The sequence below is a fragment of the Tyto alba genome, unplaced genomic scaffold (genome assembly GCF_018691265.1).
Source record: "Tyto alba isolate M040663 unplaced genomic scaffold, T.alba_DEE_v4.0 Super-Scaffold_9, whole genome shotgun sequence".
Lineage (NCBI taxonomy): Eukaryota > Metazoa > Chordata > Aves > Strigiformes > Tytonidae > Tyto > Tyto alba.
This window is the reverse complement of record NW_024881330.1, coordinates 37,669,201-37,689,352: the sequence shown is the minus strand read 5'-3', so window position 1 is coordinate 37,689,352 and position 20,152 is coordinate 37,669,201. Positions and strand designations below refer to the sequence as shown.

General features: G+C 43.3%; 1 protein-coding gene across 3 annotated transcripts in view; it reads left to right on the top strand.

Moving 5' to 3' along the window:
- The first annotated feature begins 241 nt into the window (after nucleotides 1-241).
- Nucleotides 242-20,152, top strand: part of LOC104366729 (serine/threonine-protein kinase Sgk3) — a 62,333-nt gene continuing 42,422 nt past the window's right edge. Inside the window, exon 1 of one of the 3 annotated variants that reach the window (XM_042785798.1) lies at nucleotides 242-746. The gene's annotated coding sequence lies outside the window, so the exon portion shown is untranslated. Of the gene's footprint in view, nucleotides 747-4,555; nucleotides 4,761-4,782; nucleotides 4,957-20,152 lie in introns of those variants that run through there. The other 2 variants (XM_032995093.2, XM_032995091.2) reach the window with 2 other exon arrangements.

Sequence of the window (20,152 nt, the reverse complement as noted above, 5' to 3'; positions counted from 1 at the left end):
ACTGCTGGAGAGGCAAAATACTGCCTAGAAGACAGAAGGGGGAGGATGCTCCTGCACCCTAGCTAACGTCTCCAATGTCTCTTTAATCCATCCTGCCCCATTAATTAATTTTTGCTGGCCAGATGAACGAAGCACTGGCGTCAAAAATCCATCTTCGCTTTCTGCGCCCGGGCGTGACAGCTTTGCCGCTGGCGGAGCGGCCCGGCGCTATGCAGGCTGCGCCTTTGCCGCTGACTGAGGAGGAAACTCGCGCGTCTCCGCGAAGGGCCAGCGCCGCACCCCGCTCCAAAACCTGCCCCCGAGGCGCCGGGGAGAGGGGGGGTGGTGCTGGCCGCGGGGAACACCCGGAGGGGGCCGGAGGAGCCCGGTAATCCGGCCTTGCGGCGGGGCCGGGCCGGGCCGGGCCGGGCCAGGCCGCGAGTCCCCGCCTGACCCCGCCCGCCCCGGGGGGCGCTGGTGGGCGCGGGGGCACCGACCGCCACAGCGGCAGCGGCCCCGCCTGCGCCGGGGGTGGGGGAGTGGGGTGGGGTGGCGGTCGCGCGTGGCCGCCCTCCCCCCCCACCCCCACCCCCCCCCCGGCCGCGGGTGGGAGCCCGTCAGCCCCGGGCTGCGGCGGGAGGCGCGCGGCCCGCCGGCGCGGGGAAGGAAGAGGCCAGGCGGGCGAGCGGGCGGGCGGACGGACGGACTGACGGACACCACCCCCCACCCCCCCCCGCCTCCTCCGGGCCGGCCCGGCCGGCGGGCAGGTACGCGGCGGTGCCGGTGGGGGCCGGGACACGGGGCCGGTTTGCCTCCCTTTTGTTGCAAACCCGAAAACGTACCCGCGCTTTCCTGACACCCCTCCGTCGTGTCTGGGGAGGGGGGTGCGTGCAGTGTGACCCTCCCGAGCCTTCCGAGGGGGTGGGGGGGTGTGTGTGGAACTAGAACTGTTCACGCAGGAAAACGCTGTTCCGCGTGGGCGTGAGGCTCCAGTTGCAGGGATCCAGTTACGGACTGGGGGCGAAGCGCTCGCAGATGGATAAACAAACAAACATGGAGAAACTTAATTTTTTTTTTTTTTTCAGCTGGTATAGTTTTAGATACTACATTTGCCAAGAAGTTGCAAAGTCATTCCGCATTTCACATTCTCCTCTCGTCTTTTTTCTTTTTATTCCCACCCTTTTCCAGCAGTGTTACTTGCTGCTGCTAGTGCTCTTGCCCTAATGTTTTTATGCGTTACTGTGTGTATGTGTACTTTTACATATTACGCTTTATTTTGCATGGCTGGCTGGGTGTGGGAGGGTTTGGTTTCTGGGTTGCAACTACAGGCACCACCAAACTCCATTTCAGTTCCACTACTTAATTCCATCTAGACAGTAATACCAAGCTGGAAACAAACGTTTAAGAGGTAAGGGATGGCTTGGCATTTATGTTTAGAGCACTTGAAAGAGCCCTTTTCTAGAGAGCCCTTGCCCCGTGCCCCAGCAGGATGGTGAGACCTTGGTTCACTTTGCTTCGTGCCTTGCAGAGGAAAAGCAATTAACACAGTTTGGATCTGTGGTCTCTCTTTCTAGTGGTCTTTGTGCCAGAGAGACGAGGGCTGGAATTGCCTCTTTACTGCTTTAAACACCTTCAGTATGAGGGAAGGTTGGAGGCAGGGAGAAAATTAAAATAATGTTTTCTCCTCCCGTGCAGAAGGAGTTGCTAAGTATGGGTACTTTCTGCACAGATCTACTACAGGGAAGGTAAAATTCTGATGCAGACTTGCAGGATTTGCTTTAGGGGGAGAACTTGCGGGGCTTGAAAGAGTATCCCACAACACTCACCTGCGTGACTTTGCGGGGATGTCTTTGGCTCAATTCTTTACTGAGCATTGGTTAGTGCTTCTTGGCCTCCCCTTGCTGAGACTTATGTGCTTCTGCAGAGCTGTTTTTTTTTTTTGTCTGAATTGTGCCAGGCTCATGATTTTTGCAAGTGTATGAAGAATATGCTGTAGTTGGCAGCAAAAAACAGTTAATGATCTATTTTTCTCTAGTAGGTGCTACTGCCTCTTTGTTACATGCTCTGAGCATTGAAATAGCATTGACATTTATACTGGACACTCAAAATAGCCCTTGCATTTAATTTCTTTCATGCTAATCTAATAAATTCAATATCTATTGTTTTCTTAAAAGAGGGTTAAACATTTCCTGAGGGGAAAGAGAGTTATGCAGACTAGTGTATACGTGGGCTGCATCCAGTGTACTGCAAGACTTTTAATTTGTTGGTTCTGTTGTTCTGAGGGGATCTTCATTCTGATAATCAACAGTTGATGGGAGTTGTTGCTTTTTACTATCACTCTCTGCATATTCATTCTCTAGGGACAGGTATCTTTCTCAGAAGCCTGACAAAGCTGGATGTTCAAGTCTCATTGAACAGAGGTCTTCAAAGGACCTATGGGGTACATTAGTTGGGCGGTTCCTAGCCTGCCCTGCTTATAAAATAATGTATTGCAGGGAGCTTGTAGTTTAGGTTTTCAGATGTGGGCACTTCAAAATTACTACTCTGTTCATTTTTTTACTTGTTTAAAGTCAATCCACAAGTAGGTGGATAATTTGACTGTAACGGCATGTGTTTAAAATAGTGATTGCTGGTTTTTAATATGCAGAATTGTTTCAGCCTAGCTAGCTGGAGTAGCTGCAAGCCTCCAAAGCTGACTTGACCCAGCAACAAGATATTTCAATAGGGTACGCCAAGAGTCAAAAATAAAATATATTAAAGAAAATGTCTCAGGTATTAGCAAATAAAAATAGATGCAAAGCAGCTCTTGTCTCCTCTGGGATCTAGGATTTATGATGGAAATCATCTGTCATTTTATAATGCCATGCGTGCTAATTGCAGGTTCATGTTATTCATCACTGTATAAGGAGGGTATGTCAAATCTTACTTTCCATCCCATCCATACAGGATAAGTTTCTAATAAGCTGTGATCTTTCAGCCACATCCACACATCCTCTCTCTCCTTGGTTATTCTGCCAATATCCCATATCATCTTCCAGATGGTTTTGGTTTTGTAATTTGCATGCAGGTACTAGGGCATTTTTGTCCCACAGCTACAAACCATTTTATACACAAATGACTTAAATTTCTGCATGTAAATAGAGATCAGATTACACATATTTGTAGTTGTAAATGAATATTTATTTTTGGCTGTCTAATTTGTCATTTAGAAAAAGGTTATTTCTAAGGTGTGGCCACTTCCCAAAAGGAATGTCACTACTGGTTGTTTTTATGACTTTGGTTTTGGACGTTCCTAAGTCACTGAAGACTTACACTGCTATGAATTATATTTTCTGTAGGCTGAGGAACTAGAAACTAGCATAAGTAACCTATGTATTTATATAGACTGAGATGTAGTAAAGAAGTATGTTGGTTTTATTTGAGGTTAGCACTTCGAGTCTTTATATTATTGAAGGGTTCATTTTGTTCTAGTTTAAGTAGTATCCCTGTCATGGAATCATAAAGTGGTTGGGGTTGGAAGGGACCTCATTCCAACCCCCCTGCCCCGGGCAGGGCCCCCTTCCCCCAGCCCAGGGGGCTCCCAGCCCCGTCCAACCTGGCCTTGAACCCTTCCAGAGAGGGGGCAGCCACAGCTGCTCTGGGCACCCTGGGCCAGGGCCTCACCACCCCCACAGGGAAGAATTTTTTCCTCATATTTAATCTACATCTGCCCTCTTTCAGTTTAAACCCATTACCCCTCATCCTATCCCCACACCCCCTGATAAAGAGTCCCTCCCCCTCTTTCCTGTACCCCCTCTAAGCACCGGCAGGCCGCTATAAGGCCTCCCCGGAACCTTCTCTTCTCCAGGCTGAACAACCCCAACTTTCAGCCTGTTCTCATAGGAGAGCTGCTCCAGCCCCCTGAGCATTTTCGTGGCCTCCTCTGCACCCAGTCCAGCAGGTCTGTGTCCTTCTTATACTGGGGGCCCCAGAGCTGGACCCAGCACTGCAGGGGGGATCTCACCAGAGCGGAGTGGTCGTGGAGAATCCCCTCCCTCGACCTGCTGGCCACACTTCTCTTGATGCAGCCCAGGACACGGTTGGCTATCTGGGCTGCGAGTGCACATTGCTGGCTTGTGTTGAGCTTTTTGTCAACCAACACCCCCAAGTCCATCTCCACAGGGCTGCTCTCAATCCATCCTCCACCCAGCCTGTATTTGCTCTTGGGATTGTCCTGACCCATGTGCAGGACCTTGCATGCTAAAATAACCTGCAAAGCAAACACTTAACACTTTCCGAAGGAGAACTGAAGGGTTTCAGCATACTGCGAGAACATTTTAAATGTGTTAGTCATGTTCCTGCTTGCATTCCTAACTCTCAAACAGAATTTATCCCTCCAAGTCTTCCAAAACACCTAACACAGTGTCTGCTTGACTCTGAAAGTTTCTTAAACGTATTGGATCTCCCTCTTTAAGCAGAAAGTTCTTAAGCACCTTATCTAGAGCTGCTGTAGTTGAGCATCAAAGCCCTTAGGAGATTAAGAAACTAGGACACCTGGCAAGCACACTGTAAGCACACACGCCGGTAGGATTGGTTGTGTCTCGAAATGCAGTTGTATAGGCTTTCTTTTTAAAACAACACCAGAAGAGGAGCCAGTGCTCACCCTTGCATGAGAGCTGGTGATGGTGGGACTTGTCTGAAGAGTAGACTGTATTCTAGTAGTTCCTGGACTCCTGGTCCCTCTGATCGAGAGGTTCAAGCCCACATCTTCCACCAGCTCTGCAGCTATTGCCTGGGCTGAAGTGAGTGAGTAGGAGGGCACGCTCCCCCCCCCGCCGTGTATTTAACCTGGGCCATCTCGTGGAAGATGCAGCAGGTTGCCCGAGGCTGACGCGAGGGAGCACCTGAACAGGACTCCGTTGCAGCAGTTTGTGTGTTCCTCTGGGAGGAGGGCTGGGATCTAGTGCTTGGTTGCCGATAACGAGCCAGTTATCAGAGGTGAGAATTTCCACGACGTCCTCCATGTTTCAGGAGAGGAGCAACACTTGGCTAGTTGCTCTAGGAGAAAACTGGGCCCAGGAGAAGGGGCTCTGAGACCTGGAGTGGGTGATGACAGCTGTTTGTAGTTCTGACTTCGGAGTTTCAGCTCTGAGGTTGAAGTGGGGGGTGCCCAGTGTTTCCTGCCAGAAAGCCCCACTTCCAGTGCAGCAATCTCTGTCCTGGGCTGCCTCTCTCTCACGGTGTATCTGTGTGGTGACAGGTGTCAGCCTGGCAGTTTTGTGTTACGCAGGTTTTTTAGGTGTTGTCGTAACTGATCCACACCACGGATTTGGGTGTCTGTGACCTGACCTGTAACTCCATTCCCTCACCAAGTTCTGTGTTGAGAGTCTTCCTCCCTTTCCTTTAGCAGAGGAACAAGTAAGGTTGTATCTTCACGAGACCTTTTCACGTGGGTCCCTCAGACACCCTGCGAGCATCATCTGACAAGGAGAGGGAAATTCCTCATTGCCTCATATTTGAAATGCTTTGCGACTACAGTGTTTCTTTGTTTTAGGGCAGGAAAGCACCTGGTTGGGGGAGGAGTGTGGACAAGCAAGATTGGTGTCTCAATTTATTTCAAAGCTCCTTTATTCAAAGAGATACCACATTTTATTTCTTGGCAGCATTGTTTGAAACTCTGAGGGTGACTGGCGCGCTGCTAGTGCTGAGTGCCTTGTCAGATACTGTTGCAAAATACTGGCACTGCAGAAGTTGCATAACTTTACAGACCGTTACATTTCTCTTGGAGTAAACCGAAGGGGTACCAACTTCTGATCCTTTGTTGAGAAGCAAGACCAACATGTTTCCATCTGCTTGTGAAGCGCCAGCATGCTGCTTTGCTGCTGCTGTGTCTGCCAGTTCTTGCAATCAGTTTTCCTTCAGCGGTACTTCTCCATCTCTTGTTCACTGTTGTGAAATAACCGAGGAAACAGAACTATTTAAAATGCTTGCACTGTATTGTTAATTGCAAAATATTTTGGATCAGACATTGGACCAAGGAAGTCTTTGCCTCTGGTTCTGGATGCAATGTTGCTAAAGTAACAAGTGCATCAGAATAGATTTGCGGTGCCCCATGGAGTTATACCACATATTTGAATGTTTATTGAACAGCTGTGGAATTTAAGTCACTCTGGAGTATTTATATTTATCAATATTATATAGGATGCAAAATCTGATATCTAAATATATGTAAACTATGTGCCAGGTTTTGTGATCTTGTAACTTTTCTGTTTGCTGTTGAAACAAGGCTCCAGTTGGAAACACAGTTCCTATTTTTCAGAAACTATCTTGATAGCTATTTCAGGGGCTTGCATCATTAATCTTTGATCAAATTGATACTTCAGTGAGAAGTTGCAAGCATTTGGCGGACTTGTGAGGATTATTGTCCTCTGATGTTGCATATAAATATTGCATTACAGTGACATTTCTTGATCCAGCTAGGAAGTTACACTGAAGGGGTAAGTGCTGCTTGGCTCTAAACATCTTAAATCGTGCAGTTATTCTGGTTAGAAGGAACCTTGGGAGGTGTTGAATGCGACCTCCTGCTGGAAACAGGGTTAACTCTGAGTTCAGACAGGGTTGCTCAGGGCTTTGTCTAGCTGGGTTTTGAAAACCTCCAGAGACAGAGGCTCCACAGCCCCGCTGAGCAACCTGTCCCAGGGGTCAGTTATCCTCGTGGTGATTTCCCTTCTGCAGTGCAGCGCCGCAGAGTCTGTCTCTGTCTTGGTAACCTTCACAAAGATGTTGGGAGGCTGCTGTTAGGTGCCCCTGGAGCCTCCTCTCCTCGAGGCTAAGTGAGTCCCATTGCCTCCGACTCACCTCCTAGAGCAGACACTGCAGCCCTTGATGGTCTGTCTTCTGGCCTCCTCCCTGCCCTGTGTGGTTCCTGCTGAAGTGCAGGAATGTCAGACATACGTATTTAAGTGCAAATGTACTCAGTCTGCAGGACTCGATGACAGAACTACTGTGTATTTAGATTGTGATAGTTTAGGTTTAGACTTTTGGCGGGGGGGGGCACATCTTAATGTTAGGTATTTGTGAACTGGGATCACTATCAAGCCTTAAAATATGTTTCATACTAAATTTAGTAAATAAATAAGGACTGAGCATTCAGAAAATGAATGCTTTTACTAAAATGCTGTGGAATTTCCAGTTTATGGTATGTATTTTGCTTTAATGTTGGGAAGAGCATGGAAGAGGGATAGTAGGTAATTAAAGAAAAAAATAACTCATACTCACTTTGGATGGGATTTAACCATACCTTGCAAAAGTAAGATGCATTAAGTCTACAAGTTTGGAATGCTACCAAAACCAAAAAAAAACTGAGAAAATTTAGAACAGTTCAGAAATAAAAGCTACCTGGCAAAAGTACCCAGACTGTCAAACGCCTGAAGACAAGTGTGTCAGAGAACTGGGAGACTTTTGCTTCCTTGCTGCTGTAGTAATGGTGCATCTTGATTATATTGTTGAAAAAAAAAAAAAAAAAAGCTATGTTTTCATAAAAGGGAAGTAAAAAAAGCATGTAGAATTATCAAGTGTATAGCAATGTTTTATGAGAGGTAAGAAGTGAAACAGGACATTATATAGAGTCATAGTAGATGCTGACAGCCTAGAATCCAATTTGCCTCTTCATTTTTTTTTCCAAATACTAGGCCCTCCTGTTTCATTCAAGTGTTTCATTTAAGCAATTCATCTAATGATGTTAATATAATCTCATGGTACTCACAGTAAATTTCTTGTGAATAACTAATTCAGCTTGATCAACTGCTCTTACAAGGGGTTCTGGATTTTCAGACTAACATGGAAATTGTTAGGCAGCATTTTAATATTAAAACATCTAAATTTCATCCTCCTGAATCAGGCCTTGGTAAAAGAGTATCTGTTGTCTTTGGAACTGTTGGATCTAACAAGTCTTTCCTGCTGTCCTGTTTTCAGAGCCCTGATCGAAAACATGTGGAGTTTCTCTGTCAAGGAACCCCAAAACTGTCACTTGTTGGTGTCCCTTGAAAACCATGTGATACTTGCAGCAGTGACAGAAAACCCGAGCAGTTACATTGCTTGAGCGAGAGAGCGTGGCCAATGCCCTCCAAAATTTTCAACTGTCTTGGTGTAAAGTGTTTCTATCAAGACAAAACTGTGCTGTTTCCAATGAGGGTTTACTTCTTGTGTACGTGTCCACACACATTATATGTAACTCTAAAGGCATATGCCAGATAGATTGGTTTAACTTCACTTTCCTTCAGAATTTTTTGGAGGTTGGCTGCCTCTTCGGTGCGCTTTTCATGTTAACTAATACGTTACGTGGTGGATGAATAGGATTCTTTATAGAATTATCTAAAACCAGGCACTGATTTATTTGAAAACAAAGGGTTTCTTTAGAGCTAAGTTTAAGCTGGCATTGACATGAATCCCAGAATTATTCTACATTTAAATGAGAGAACAGTGATGCACTTGTACTTGGGCTTTGAACAGCACAGAGCTGTTGACCAGAGACTCGGAGACTGCTGAGCAAATCTGTTTAGACTCATTTGCCGAAGTTTCCAAGCCTACTTTTCTCTCCTTACACAGATAATGAAAAGCAAAGCTAAAAAGATGCTGTAAGTTGCACTGATCAATGTGTTTGGAGGTATGCAAGTTGTTCTGCAGTGTGTGATCAAAAAATGTATGAGAACCTGAGTGCTCTGTAGCAGCTGGAATGCATACTTTCTCTCTGTTTTGGTTTGGGGTGTGTGGGGTATAGTGCATAGCAGCTAAACAATACCTCACTTGTTTATAAAAAAACTTGGGAAGAAGGGCTGAGAAAGAAGAAAATATTTACAGTAGTTCTCTACCCAATTAAAGTCAGAAGGCAGACTGAAAAGTAGAGTTCATCTACTGTCTAAGCCAATTAAAAGTAAGTTTTGCTGCTTGGATGTTAATTTACACATCCAAGGCAATGTAAATTTAAACTAGAAGCTTGAGTTAACCTGACCAATTCAGACAACTTCAAATTTATGATTCATTTGGTTTTGGTCGTAGCATCTGGGTGTTTAAGCACATTTTATGTGTATTGACAGAGCCTATTATAAATTCATAAACCCCCTCAAAATGTTAAACTTGTGGAGTACTTCACCAGAATGTGTAAATAATGACTGACTTGCAAATATAGCTCTGCAACACAAGCTGACTAGGGTCCTCTGTTAAGATATTCTTGTTTGATGCCCTCAGCCATTTTTCCCATCGTTTAATTACCTGGAAATAATTCTGTAGCTTCTGTCATGTATTAAAGGTATCTAGAGTTTCTGTGCAAACATTTTAATTGTATTTGTTGATATTAGTTGAGGTTGGTCATGTTTTTCTCCCCCATTTGTCATTTATGAAGAATTAAAATAGAGGTGGAAAGAGGAATCTCATAACACCTACAGGGTTTTACTCAGAAATGAAACTGTAAACTTGTCAACATGTGCAAAAGTCAGTTTGCTGTTTTACGTAGGGGCATCACTTGAAGTGACCTGAAAGAAATTTTACCATCAGCCACCCAGTCAAGGCCCAGATGATTATTCGGGTAACTGTGTTGGATGTGTGATGTGCACAGAGTAATAAACAAAACAGTCCTCAACAAGGAATCCAAATATTTCAGAAGCTGCAGAGCAATGGCCTTGTGAGAAACACAGGATGGCCATGCAGCTCAGAATCTAAACAGGCACACACACAGAGACATGCACAATTTGACCCTTCTTTAGGTAAAGAAAGTTGCATCGTGAAATGGATGAGGGAGGGGAAAAGGAGACCTACCGAAAATGTCCACATGTCCTGTCAGGTGTCAGTTAAAATGGTCAATACGCTGCCTTGAAGCAGTCAGTGCCTGGTGCCTAGACACTTAATGCTGTCACTCCAGTCATACGTGTTGCTGCAGAGTCTTTAGATCTATCCAGTAGTTGCAGCGAGCAGTGTTGCTCTGGTCTGCTGTGGCTGACCTCTCCTCCTTCGCTCTCTGCCATATGGATGCTACTGTTGGTCCCTGGACGCAGCTGGTTTGGCTTAGGGTGAGTCTGTGTTACTGTACTAGTTCAGTCCCACAGCTGGCTTTTGAAGTACATCCCTCACCACATTTTGGTTCACTTTGGCGGGTGATCTTGGGGAACGTGAGCTGGATTCCTTTCAGATGAAGCCAGACTGAAAGATGTTCTGCAGGAGTGCTTTTAACACCTACTGTCCACGACTGGGTGTCCTGCCCGCAGGACCAGGCTAGACCTGGCTTGAAGCAAAACACAGAAACCCTGCCACGCCGACATGGGTAGTGTGGGTGCTGTGTCCTCAACACCAACGGTTTTCCTCTTTGTGGACAAGCTTTTCTTGTGCTGCATTACTTGCTAAGGTAGACATTGGAACAAAAACTACAGCAAAGGGAGATGTAGGCACCTGGAGCCTGCCTTTCCTCTTGACTTCAGGTGCAACCTCTTAAGTAGTTGCTGAGGAAAGCGTAACACGCCTCTGAAATCACTTTCTGTGCAAATGGCAGTCCCAGCTTTCATCTTTCTTTTTCTCGGTTTCCTGCCTATCACTTGATTTCTCTCAGTGCTTCTCCTCTCTGTGCTTTCAAACCACTTTTTGTTCCCCTCACTTCTTGATACCATCTCCTTCCTAGAACATTGTTCCCAGCCACAAGGTCTCCATCTCAGGAGGTCATTTAATTGTCTCTGCCCCAAAGGTGCAATCTGTCTTTTATGAAGAAGTGTTTCCCTCAGCTGTTTTTAAAGCCCTTTCCTGGTGGAATTTCTTACAATGCTTCACTACCTTTCCATTATATTTTTTTTAATGTTCTTGTCTCTTCTCCTCCAGTGTTTAACCTGAAACTTTCCTGTGCTCATTTTAAGCTCATTAGGACTTGTCCTGTCCATAGCTGACTGAAGAGACAATTCCATTCTCTTTGTAGTAGTCTTCCAATGTAACAGCTATCCCTTAAGTGTTATTTTTTTTCCCCTATACTAGTTTGTCCATCCCACCTCCCTATAAGTCACATTTTCTAGACTGCTTTGCATTCTCATTACTGTTCCCTAGACACTCTCTGGCAGGTCCACATCTTTCCTAGGTATTCAGACACTAACAGAGTAAAGTAGAAGCATTTTTTTTTTTTTGAGTTCAGCAGATTATGCGCAGGCTTTGCTCTCCAACAATTGTTGTTTGTTTTTTTTTTTTTTTTTATCTCCTATCTCATAACAATGTTTGTCTTTCTTACAACAGCACGGTATTTGTCTCTTGTGACCTGCTGTACTCTGCTGCCTTCTTGTTTCCCATCCTGTATTTCTATATTTGATGTTTCCTGCCTGTGGGCAGTATCTTGTACATAACCTGCCACATTTTACTCTGTCCTGCCAGATCACTACTCTATCCTGACGATGATATATTTAACCTTCATTTCTCACATCCTGAACTAATATTTATTCTTCCTGCATCTGTAGTCTGATTGTTAAAATATCTCAAGGCAGTTTCAGAGACTTACTAAAGGAAAGATGTGACATCTGTGGTTTCTCTCCAACCTATCTGGAAGGCCTGTCAAAGGAAGTTAGCAATGTGATTTAACAAATCTCTTTTGGCTACTAGTTAAGATTATCTTCCAGGTGCTGCCAATTGATTTTTTCTGGATTGTTTTCCCCAGAAATTTGAAGTTAAACTGAGTCATTGGGTCTCTAATATTCTTACCAGTTGTTTTATGTTGCTTTGTTTTGTTTACTCGATAGGTTTTTTCCATCCTGCACACACTTTTATTCACATTCTCTATTTCTCTTCCCTTTCCCCTGAAATCTTAATTGTCATTGCTAATCACTGCTTGAATTTGACCCTCTTGGTGAAGACTGATATCTTAAACATGATGGCCTTCTGGATATAGTCTCTCATCAGTTTGTCTCTGTGTTGACTAGGGAAGCAATGTTTTTCTTGCTCTTAAGCTATAAACATATTAATAATAAGGATTGGGTTTTATTGCTAGCCAGTTTTTTTAATTTGTATTATAATTCTATCTTAACCATGCTGATTCTCATACCTATGTACTTATGCAGATTTTATACGCATTGCTAGCAATTTGACCGTGTTTTCACATTCTATGTCTGTCTTGGCAAATCTTGTGCTACAACTTCTGCTGTTTATTTTTTAAGGGCGCAGGCACAGATTATCCTGTTGTATTGTTCATTGGAGGAACTGCTGCTGCTTTCTTTTCTGTCCTCTTAGTAGTGTCTCTTGTGAGGTCTCCTCTATACCTGAGTGTGTTCACGTTTGTCTTCATTACATTTGTGAGCTCCCTCTCCTCCCATTTCATGAGGTTTAATCAACTTGTCTTCTGAAATGGTTGCTCTCCATTTGACTGGAAACAAATCTAAAGGATCTGCTTCCTTCTGTATTTTCTCCATTTTTTTTTAATTAAAAAATTGCTAATTTTGAAATAAAAGAAGTGTGAGTCTAAACAGCAATAAAGCTTCATGTCAATTTACAGGCCTTATACCATGTGTCTATCAAGATGCCATGTGTTGTTAGATTCCCATTTCAGGCTTTTCTGGTTTATTTCCAAGTTGCTAGCTATTTGATACGTAGATTTGAGATATCAAATAACCCCGGTGCTGCTAGGTATTATTTAATGGCTTCATTCTTATTTAAGATGATTAGCCCTGTTAGTACAAATGGCTTGCTCTTGCAAAGCCTCAGACTCTGCCGACTGCCTAGCGCACATTGCCTGGCATTGTGCACAGTGCCAGTGGATCTACCATAGCAGGAAATATCAATTTAAAAAACAAAGGGCATGCTTTCAGATTTAGAGTCACAGAATCATAGAATGGTTTGGGTTGGGAGGGACCTTAAAGACCACCTAGTCTAACCCCATCTCCATTTCTGGTCTGTAATCTGAACCCATCCGTGGTGGGTCCAGATTTCGTTCCATGAGTCATTGAGAACTGTACGAAGGGCAGGTGCTGGATCCAAACTCAACCATGAATTTCCACTGCTTGTTACAACAATGAACGTAAAAAAATTTAACAGAACCACTTCATCAGAATGAACAGTTGTGTGACTTGATTGACCTCGGCAATTAACTGTAAATGCCTCCCCTTGCTGCTTTGAAAGGGGAACACTGTACTGTGTTCTGCTCACGAGAGCGAACTCAGCCTTTGCACATTCACCCTTGGTGACACCAGTGATGCTAAAAGCTTACTGTTGAATTTTTTCACATCTGGGGAGAGTGAAAAAGGCAGAAAGAGTGCTCCCACCCTGCTATGGGAAGTCAGTCCATGTGGTGTTTCCTTTGAATTAAAGCTGCGACATGCTGCTGCTCTTTCAAAAGAAAGGGATCTGGTTGTCCTGCCCAGCTCTTAAGACCGAGGTCAGTCAATGTGGAAACTTTAAAGGATTATTATGTAGTCCATTGAGCACAATAAGAAGGTTGTGTGCAATAATACGTATCTGTATGTATGAATTTACATAGTTATCTTGGTCACTGGCAGCCACTAGGCACTTGAAGCTGCATCAAGTCCACATTATGCTAGATGTCTTGCACAAAATTAATAAAGATGACCTCTTTTCCAAAGAACTGTGCTTTGGGGTTTATTCCTAGCTGGTGAGATAAGACAAGTCACAGCCTCAGCATGAAAAAGATCCTGAACAGAGTGAGTGACAGCGGCATTCACGTGTGGAGAGAGCAGGAAGAGGGGAGTTGTGAGAGAAGAGCTGCACCTCTTGAGGGTTGAAACCCCCTGGGTTTCCTCCGATGAGGCTGCGTTACAGAGAGTGGGGAAGTAGAGAAGCGGGATGTAACGTGGTAGACAGACCTTATCCTCCCAGTGAAGGTAAAAGAGAAAGATGATGCAACAAAAATGCAAAGATATTTTTTTCTTTGCCTACTATTTGATATTACCGTTTGCGGAGTGTGCGCAACTGCCTGCAACCTTTTTTTTCCATGCTGATAAAGGAGGTGCCCAAAATAAAGCGCTGTTTAGGGTTTAATATGATAACTAAGTAGGCAAAGCTCTGCTAGGTTGCCCTGAGCACAAAAGGCTTTTTTAGATTTCTGTCTCCTTTTCTCCCACTTGCACTAACATCTCAAACCAAATAACACTTACTGTGATTTTGACAATAATTTATTTGCAGCCTTTCCTACCCTGTACCTAAATAGAGTTTAGTTCTAGCAAACTAATTCTCTGAGCATATTGACCCATGCAGCCAGGTACCCCTAGGGAGCTCCGATCTCGCTGGGGCTGGTGAGCGGCCTTCCAAACACTTGTATGTAGCCTGGGGGTTCTGCTGTTGCTCTACACAGATGAGCAATCAATGTTACCTGGTGCTAGAGAATAGGGCTGGTGTGCTTTTAGAAGTAACAAGTAGACTATTTCTTCCTAGTTGAGTAAAAAGTCTGTCCTTTGCAAGTGATCTTCCTCCACTGTGGGATAATGATGGGTGGGATTTGGGAAGACTCAAGACCTTGTTCTACTGAAAAACTTTCCATGTGCCTTGGTTGAATCTTTGAGTCTGTGTTGCATGCACTTTTTTATTGCTGTTTTCATGTTTTACAGTGTAGTGGGTCTTAATTTTATTGTTCATTGGAAGCTGAATAGTCTTGGCCAAGAAAATGCTACTACTGGCAAAGAAAATACTACTTAAGCTATTTGTTAGGATTCAGACCTTGGTTTATTTATTTATTCTCCTTAGCCAATATCTGGGATTGTGTTTGTTTCTTTAATCTGACTTCCTTCCAAATTTGTGATACATTCTGTGCCAACATACTACAGAATTAACCACAGACCAATGTCAGACCTATTTTCCTTTAAAGGCTCTTCAGTAAACTGACTGCTTAACTTTTCAGGTCTGGGTAGATTATCTAGCAGTATTTGAAAACTTTTGAAATGTAAGACAAATTCCACGATTTATGTGTTCAGAAGATACTGACAAGTATTCTCTGAAATAACTTTTTGTTAGTATCTGATTTAATCCTTGGTAGTAAATTCCCCCCGTATACTTTTTTTTTTTTTTCCTTACAAAAGAAAATCTCCGTTTTTTTGTGTGTGTGTTTGTTATAAAGTAAAGGGGTGGGAGTTCTGCATGTTTTCCTCTCCCCTCCCCCAGGCACTACAGGAGGTCATGGGTTCTGCTCTCAACTTCCCTGGACATGCAATAAAACAAAACTTCATATAACCCCATGTACATTAAATAACTAATTCCATCATCTTCCTGTTTTCATGCTCCCACAGTTCTAGTATCTGCATAAGTATACTTTGACTCTATGCCTGCCCATCATGGTAGGCATATTAATGCTTTCAAGTTTGCATTTATGTGAAATGTCCAAAATGGCTTTCTCTTTTGTGTTAGCTTAATGTTATATTTTTTCTTTTTTTTTGTCTCCCTTGATTGCTGGTCCTTTTGTTAGTTGATAGAAACTCTACCGTCGGTCCCTTATGCCATAAAAGTGCTAAGCTGCTCTGGTTTGCGTGACTTGAGACATCCTTCCCATAAACCAGATTTTAAAATGTGGTACTGGTTTAACTGTGCAGGTTCACAATGAGTGCAACAAAATGTATATGAAAAGCTTTATTGAGGAATTACGCACGTAGCAACACTGGAGCCAGGAGTCAGCGGTATAAACAGCCATCTTGTTTGCTCTGGCTTTAAAGGAATTACATAAAAATTTGCTTTGTCCTCAGTACTTCCTCATTTCTTCTCTGAAAATTAGGCTGTATTCTCTCAAGAGTGAGAAATAAAACAGTGGTTGTATTTTCCACTTTTGGAGACGCTTCTGAATCCATCAGTGGAGGCAGATGGGTGAAGGAGTGAAAAGACCCCCAGTTACCCGACTCTATTTTGGCGGAGGTACGCGGTGAGGACCCCCTGGCCGGGCGTCTGCCCCCACCCCAGGCTCCCCCGCGGAGGTGACCGCGCCGGCGGCGCCGGCCTTCCCTGCGGTTCTGGTGTGCTAATGGCTGCGTGTGGGTAGGCATAAATTGGTGGCAAACCAAGAAAAAAACCTGAGCAGTGTAGGCCTGGGAGAACCGCAGTTATATAAAGGTGAACGATGAAACGTTATTTCTGAAGTGGGTATTTTGAAGGGCTGTTACCGCAACACTTTTTGGATAAATGAAAGGTACCTTTGAATGGGAAGCAATTTGGTGTAGAAACCTGCTAGTGACTCATCCCAAACCTGAGGGGGAACAGAACTAGTGCAGCACAGAGATATTTTTGAGCGCTTTCACGGTATCTGCTTCAGACTGAAGTTAGGTTTTCATCAGTTAATCCAAGAGTGGGAGATATTAGCACCCTCTTCCACCACCACTCCTATTAGCATCCGTTAGCGTGGCGCATATCCCAGTTTGGGTATCCTCATCACCGTTGTGATTGCATCCAGACCAAGATTGATTATTATCAGGTAGTTTCTTCAGCACTGTACATATTCTGCACAGCTCACATATTTTACTACCAACGCAGTAACAATGTACTTATCAAGTGCTTCAGTTCATGAGATGTAGGACATCTTAATTTCTCATGGCTTTACAAAATTCTTTATCTTCTTTCTAGAACAAATTTTTTTCTTTACTTGATTTGAAGATTTATAAAAACATTTAATGAATCAGGTTGACACAAAGATTGCCATGTAATTAGAAAACTTTGGCATTTTGCTCTTTTGTGTTCTTATGCAAGCTTAAAATTGATCTGTCATCTACAAAAATTACTTTAATTTGTACAGCATTGTTGGAGAAAACTGTAGTTGGAATAAGACTTGATCTCACACCTTATAGAAGGAAAATAGAGTAGCTCAGATTTGTGTGCAGGAACATTTTCATATGAAACATTTGACTAATTTGAACAATGACTGCAAGAATATACCATGTCTTTCAGATAACCTGGCTCTTATTGTCCCTTTAAAAAGGCTTATGTACATCAAAGCTAAATGTCAATAGATACAATTTTGTAATAACTTCTACTTAGTATTCATGTTCCATGCTGTAACCTACAATATCTTTCCTTGTTCCCCGTGGTCCTTACCACCCAACACCATATTAGCTAGCATCAAAAAATTGCTGACCTGAAAGATTAAATACGGCCCTGTTCCTTTGTAAAATCACATAATGGAACAGTGGTCTTGAGTTAATACTGAGATTAGAGGGATTTATTTAATTGTGGTTTATGCTTCATACTCAGATTTACCATATTCCATTAACTGGCTTCTGCTAGATTGCCATATTGTAAAAAGAAAGATGTTAAAGACAAATTTAATTTAGTAGGGTCCAAACGTTGATCATCTGTCCTCTGTCCCTGCTCGTTCTTGGACACCCTGTGCTGTGTTGGGTTTACCTGGTATAAGAGGACAGGATGTATCTTTATCTAAATCTGTTGCTGGTATATCTTTCTATAAATCTATTGCTAAAACTCACTTAATATTTCAGACCCACATACCCACTTAAAACACTGACCCACAGCTCCCAGGACTGAAAATGAGAGTATTTGTGCTTGGAGAACAAGAAACAGACAGTAGTTGGTAGATGGAAATACATCTTCTCTGTGGGTTGAGAGTAGGTTGGGCATCTGGCAAACATGAGGAAATGGCTAAATAAACAAGTAAGCAAAGTCAGGACACCAAATAATAAACTCTTACAACCTTTTGCTTGACTCTCTGTCCTTTTTGGATTATGAGATACAGCTTCTTGCTTTGGTAGTGGATTTTTAAAATTGTTGATACCTTTTTTCTACTCCAAGTTGGTGCTTAACAGTGCTGTAGTGGAATGCATGTGTCTTTTGATATAAACAGTTTGTTAAAAGTATTAATAGAATAGCAAACACAAATCTGGTCTATTCTGTAGATCTTAGGCTGCCTTTAAAATGCTGGTATTTTGGAAAAAGGCTGTGAGCCTTTTGTGAGGGACACACCCCCCCCCCCAAAACAATGCCCTTGTCTAGTGTCATTTGAATAGAATACCAGTAAATAGCTTGAAAATGCAAATATGGTGCTTGTGTTCTTGCTGATCTCTACAATTTGAGGAAGAACTCTTGCCATTCTGGGTAGACCCCACCTACATAGCATTGTGTGCCAGAGCACTTGTTTACCAAAGCATGTTTGTTCACCCCAGCCTGTATTTGCAATTCTAGTAGAACGTGCTGTAGCTGGGATTCAGGAGGCTGAATTAAGAAACATCCATACAGAATTACTACTTAGCTTTTTTTCTTTTATACTTAGCTTAGTTTTAGTGTACCTTCCTGCACAAACTGCTCAGATCTCCTGCAAACTCAGATACTTGACCGGTTTTATGGAACTGTATTTATAAACTGAATTCCACAGTCTTTGTTAAGAGCAAAATGCAGGTCTTACAGTACTATCACTTGGGAGGTTTTTTATCAACTTATACTTTATGAGCTGTATTGGATAACTTGAGCTTCACAGTGTTTAACAGTGCAGTAATTTATTACTGTGTTGCATGCATGTCTGTTGAAACTGGTCCCAGAACATTTTAGCATCTACCAATAATCTGTATATTTGACATGTCAAGCACATATGTTGCTATGTATCTATAAAGCAAACGGTTATCTTTGTCCTTTTGTTATATAAGTATTCACCCTTGTAGGACTTGGTGATGTCAGGTCCAATGAACTTCTTCCTCATGTTCTTGGAACCCATGTGTAAATCTTCTGTGCTTCCATGTGAGCAAGTGGAGGTGGCTTGAGACAGTCTCTAAGGTAACTGGAAACTAAGCTAAACTAGGCTATTGGGAGTTTAGCATTGGTGCTGTTGTTCTGCTTCTGGCAGCTGAACTAGTTGGTGGAGATTGCACTTGGGTACCTGGCTCCAGACTGCACGCTTGCCGTGAGCGAGGGGTGGGTGCAAGGCAAAAAGAGACCTGGTCCCGGTGGGCAGGGGATACTGGTGTGTGTCCATGTGCCCTCAGTGGTGCTTCTCCTGCCGACATGGGCTGCAGCTGGGTGACGTCTCCTCGCGGAACCCTGCCAGCTCTTGCACCGATAAGTGAACAGGATGTAAACAGCAGGGCCTGGGTCAGAAGTGAGCTTTGTCAGACAGTTCACGTGGACTTCACCGTTCGCTTTAGGTGCCTCGCATGATAAGTAATTTTTAGAAAGTAATGTTACGTTGCTTGCTTTACAACAAAATACATTGTTCAACTTGCCCGAACTGAAAAAAAGCACTCCAAAATGACTGATACGGCAATAATAATACATTTGGGTATGCATGAGGGAAATAAAGAACTTGAGGAGGATAAAGTGGCGAAAACAGAGATGCATGTATTGAAAATGCAGATATGATATTTCGCAGCCTGATACTGCTTTTTTAATCTTGAAATTCCATTGAATTATGCAGTTTCAACCAATAATTGCTTGCCTATATCAAATTACTCAGAGGTTGTTAGTTATAGTGTTGTGCAAAAGGAGTTAATTTTCCTAAATAGATTTATGAAAATATACAGAGGCTTCAAGTAATCACAAAATGTAAATAAGCAGAACTCTTGCATTAAAGGAAAGAGGGTAACTCACGGCCTTACTTGACTTCATGTTTTCGATTTGTTTTCCATCTTTTAAAAGCCTCTCTAGTCCTTGTGACACTAACTCGGTTTGCGTGTATGTGTGTTCCCTAACATTTGTGTATTTGGTTAAAACGTGAGACTGGGTATGGTATGGATTACACGCTGGAATCAGGCTGATGAGGGACGCCTGTGCTATGTGGGAGGTACATACAGCTTTTCTACTGGGATGAGTCACTCGGGTTTCCTCCTCACCACCACTCAGCCCATGATGCTCCACTTGCTACCTCCAGATCTCTATGCGTATCAAGTACTTCCCCCCAATGAGGTGATCACCAGGTCCATAGTTCCTCCATAGTTGTTGCTTGAAACGTTGTAAAAGACTGTATGTGCCGAAACTGAACATGAAGTATATGAAGTACAACCAGAAATTCTTGGCTTGTGAGAAAGCAGCTCAGAATATAGCGATCCCTGCATCTCAGGGAATGAAAATTCTTTGAAGAGGAGTAAAATCTGGGATATGAAAGTGGCCTTTGTGAGGGGAAGGGGAGGCATCCCTAGGCAAAGTCTCTGATACTATGTGAGGAATGAGGATTATGTCTGGACTGAGATGGGATTTGTAAAATTCGCCATACACGTAATTTTCTCCAGAGATGTCTCTTCTTTTCTGCCTGGAG